The following is a 5000-nucleotide window of genomic DNA, read 5'->3' on the forward strand; positions in this document are numbered from 1 at the left end:
TGCCTTAAAGGACCACTTCACCACTTTTCAACATCTCTTCATATAATTGGTCCTCACTAATGTTCATGATAAAACCATTTTTTCCTACTCAGTCTGTGTCTCATAGGAGGGCTTTGGGCAGTTCGGACACCCGTCCACCAGTGACATCATCATTAGGCAGATTTGTTTTAAAATATATTTAGATTTTTATTATCGTGAGGACGATGGCTTCAACTTTTGCATTGCAGCTTTTCAGGAAAAGAAAGCCTGCCGTTTCTATTAGCTTGGATTCACCATCGATGATGTCACTGGTGGACGGGTTTCTGAACTGCCCACAGCCTTCCTATGAGACACAGACTGAGTAGGAAAAAATGGTGGTATTTTATCATGAACATTAGTTAGGACCAATTATAGGAAGAGAAGTTGAAAAGTGGTGAAGTGGTCCTTTAACATAAAAGTATGTTTTCTGAAGGGATTTATAAGAAAACTGACCTTTCTAGCCAGAGATTAAAAAAATATGTAATACAAACAATTTTGATTATTATGTTATAATGAATAAATGTGACTTTTTTCTTTTCTCTTTTTGCGGTTTACTCTCTTGTCTCTGTACAGATGTCAGGTTGGTGGGAGGAGCCAGTAAGTGTACTGGTAGACTGGAGGTGAAACACCAGGGAGAGTGGAGACCAGTGGATGATTATGTCTGGAACCTGAAGTCATCATCTGTGGTGTGTAGACTGCTGGACTGTGGCTCTGCTGTTTCTACAGAAAAGGGTTCTAGTTCTACAGATCAACCTGTATGGAGGATTCTATCTTCCTGTGTTGGTTCTGAGTCTTCACTGAGGGAGTGTGGAACAATGGAGTCTTATACTTCCTCCTCCAGACTGGAGGTGATATGTTCAGGTAACAAACATTGACTTCAACAACTAACCCTAACCCTATTTACATTAGTCTGCTGATTTACATTTGTATTAAACTAATCTGCATAACTGATTTATACCATGAAGTTAATATGTTTACCAAACACAAACATAACTTATCATTTTATAACATACAAAATAGCCGATCTACAAGCCCATAATACATATGTTGTGCGTGAGTGTGCATGCATGCCTGTGTAATAATGCTATTCTCTCTCTCTCTCTCTCTCTCTCTCTCTCTCTCTCTCTCTCTCTCTCTCTCTCTCTCTCTCTCTCTCTCTCTCTCTCTCTCTCCAGAGTCTGTGAGGTTGGTGAATGGGACTAGAGTGTGTTCAGGCAGAGTGGAGGTGAAGTCTAATCAGTCATGGGTCTCAGTGTGTGAAGGTGACTTTGACCAGCAGGATGCAGAGGTTGTCTGTAGGGAGCTTGGCTGTGGGGATCCTTCAGTCCTCCAGGGGGCGCTCTATGGAGAAGTGAATGCTTCAATGTGGTCCAAAGAGTTCCAGTGTAAAGGCAACGAGTCTGTTCTCCTGGACTGTAGAACCTCAAACTCAACTAGAAACACCTGCTCACCTGACAAGACTGTTGGACTCACCTGCTCAGGTAATTATAGTAATGAAAAACTTTATTTGTGCAGTTCTTTAACAAATCACGATAGTTAGAGCAGGCTTTCCCAAACTGTCGTGCTCCCACCACTTGTGGTGCATGAACGTTCTCCAGGGCGTGCGTGACATGAAAAGGGTAATGGAGGACTTTTTATTATGGTGTTATTTAACACAAAGCTAAATCACACTGTTTTTTCGGAGATGTATTGAGCCGCAGCCGCTGTTGCCAAACCTACCAGACAGGCGCGGATGTTTTCCTGCTGTCGGTCGGCATCTTTTCTGGGTTTTTAGACAGCTGGTGGATGGAAATTAAGCTCCACCCACACGGCTGACTGCCGCGGGGGCAAGCGTTTCCGGGAATCTGGCCGTCGCGGCAGTCAGCCGCGTGGGTGGAGCTTCTTTTCCATCCACCAGCTGTCTAAAAACCCGGAGAAGACGCTGGCCGACAGCAGAACACGGAGAAGACGCTGGCCGACAGCAGAACACGGAGAAGACGCTGGCCGACAGCAGAACACGGAGAAGACGCTGGCCGACAGCAGAACACGGAGAAGACGCTGGCTGACAGCAGAACACTGAGAAGACGCTGGCCGACTGCAGAACACGGAGAAGACGCTGGCCGACAGCAGAACACGGAGAAGACGCTGGCCGACAGCAGAACACGGAGAAGACGCTGGCCGACAGCAGAACACGGAGAAGACGCTGGCCGACAGCAGAACGGCCACGGCTGTCGGCTCAGTTCTGTCAGAGTGCAGTCAGTGACATTCCAGCCCCCTCCGCCCCTCCTCTCTCCCCTCACACACTTCAGCGTACACATTCTTTCAACTCAAGACAAGACAAGACAAGACAAGACAAGACCACTCACTTTTCCACCTTTGCTGTTGTCATCTTTAGTTAACCAAACTAAAATCCTGTAATCCACACGTGTCAGAGAGGAGGGGGGTGTAACAAATTTACGCTCTAGGTTGTGTGCCCAAGACGTCCACAGACGTCCTGGGAATTACTCGTATGTGGTGCTCAAGACGTCAAGGGCACCCTGGGTTACTATTTTGAAAGTGTTGCGTGGGCACACAATGTGTTAACCAGAAATCATTTTCGGCCAAATAGAACATCTGGGGGTGCATCAGCTAGGTCAGGAAGTAATGGGGGGTGCACGACCAAAAAGTTTGGGAACCGCTGAGTTAGAGAAAAGCTACAGGAATATAGCATGGTTTAGATAAATGGTGAAAAGTATCCAAACACACATTTTAACATCTAAGAATGCTTATAAATAGGCAATAAGGAGATAAAATGAATTGTCTTAACATAAAAGTATGTTTTCAGAAGTGATTCATAAGATAACTGACCTTTCTAGCATGAGATAAAGAGATTAAATACAAACTACAATTCTAATAGGATTATTATGTTATAATGAATTCATTTTAATTTTTTGCTGTTTACGCTCTTGTACAGATGTCAGGTTGGTGGGAGGAGCCAGTAAGTGTACTGGTAGACTGGAGATCATGAAACCCCATGGAGAGTGGAGACCAGTGGATCATGAAGATGATGATGATGATTTTGAAAATAGTTTTGATGATGATGATGATGATGATGATAAATATCAGTCTGTCTGGAACACGGAGTCATCATCTGTAGTGTGTAGACAGCTGGACTGTGGCTCTGCAGTTTCTACAGGAAGGAGTTCTAGTTCTACAGATCAACCTGTATGGTGGATTAGATCTGTATGGTGTTGGTTGTGTTGTGTTGGTTCTGAGTCTTCACTGTGGGAGTGCTTCACATACGACATGTTACGGTCTAGATCCGTGACTTCCTCCTCCAGACTGGAGGTGATCTGTTCAGGTAATAAACAATGACAGTAGGCTAATATTTATTCATTTGAAGATTTTTTGTTTTATTAAATGAATCTGTATAACTGATGTATAAACAAACTCATGATACACTTAAAGACAGAGTGCCATGAATATCCCCCCCCCCCCCCAAAAAAAACCCCATGATCATCAGTTATTATGATTATACTAGGAGGCATAGGCGGTTTTAAGGGGCTGCCAGGGGGTTTTCACCTTAGCACCACCCACCTGAACTTTCGCCACGCCCACAGCTGATATATGATAAGGGGGAGGGCTGATTTTAGTGTCTTACTGAAATGGTGTATTTCGATTGGGCCTTTTGACTCAAAGGCTTTCAGCTTTCAGGAAGAAAACAAAATTACACAGGTAAGACATATTTCCATATTGTAACCACATTAACTTCATATATAGACATACAAAACAGAAAAAATATAAAACTATGTCACACCATCTTTAAACTAGTGAACTAATGCTGAGTCAACTGGTCCCGCGGGTTGCTTTCCCCCCCCCCCCCCCCCCCTCTTTTCTAAATGTCTTTGCCCAAAATAGTCTATTTACAAGCTCACAACATGATGCAATGTGTGTGTGCGCGCGCACATGCGCAAATGGTTGCATATTTGCATGTCTGTTTTTCATGTCTCTCTCTCTCTCTCTCTCTCTCTCTATCTCTCCAGAGTCTGTGAGGTTGGTGAATGGGACTAGTATGTGTTCAGGCAGAGTGGAGGTGAAGTCTAATCAGTCATGGGTCTCAGTGTGCGAAGGTGACTTTGACCAGCAGGATGCAGAGGTGGTCTGTAGGCAGCTTGGCTGTGGAGCTCCTTCAGTCCTCCAGGGGGCGCTCTATGGAGAAGTGAATGCTTCAATGTGGACCAAAGAGTTCCAGTGTGAAGGCAACGAGTCTGTTCTCCTGGACTGCAGAACCTCAAACTCAACTAGAAACACCTGCTCACCTGAGAAGACTGTTGGACTCATCTGCTCAGGTAATTATAGTAATAATGAAAAACGTTATTTTTGCAGTGCTTTCAAAACACAATAGTTAGAGGAAAGCTACAGGAACATAGCATGGTTTCGACAATGAGTACTACAGATGTTTTGTATTCTTTTATTCTGACCAATCCACGAAAAGGCCTCATTGTCCTGACCCCATAATCCCATATCCATCATTTATACATTATGGATAATTAGTGTGGACTTAAACTGTTTTCGTCTGTAGTACTCATGATGAAAAGTATCAAATTACACATTTTAACATTTAATGCTTATAAAAAGGCAATAAGGAGATACAATTATTTGAATTGCCTTAACATAAAAGTTTGTTTTCAAAAGTGATTTATAAGAAAACTGACCTATCTAGCATCAGATAGTATCATTGTTGATAAATAAATTACAGACAGAGATTTATTTATAAACAATGACAGACTTATTACACGGCTATACATAAATACATTTAATAAATACCCAAGTGACAACAAAACAAAGTATTTCCTTGCTCACGGTAATTAAAGTATTCCAGTTGGCTGTACAGAGCGCATGCATTTGGCTCTGGAACAAGGAAGTGAGTGTTGATCAAATGGTATAAATTGGGTATTGGGTTCTGCATCGTCTATTTCTCGCTTCAAATGATTTCATAAACATTCCTGAGAGCAACGTTTAGT

Source organism: Electrona antarctica (assembly GCF_951216825.1).
Source record: "Electrona antarctica genome assembly, chromosome: 2".
NCBI classification, from domain to species: Eukaryota; Metazoa; Chordata; class Actinopteri; order Myctophiformes; family Myctophidae; genus Electrona; species Electrona antarctica.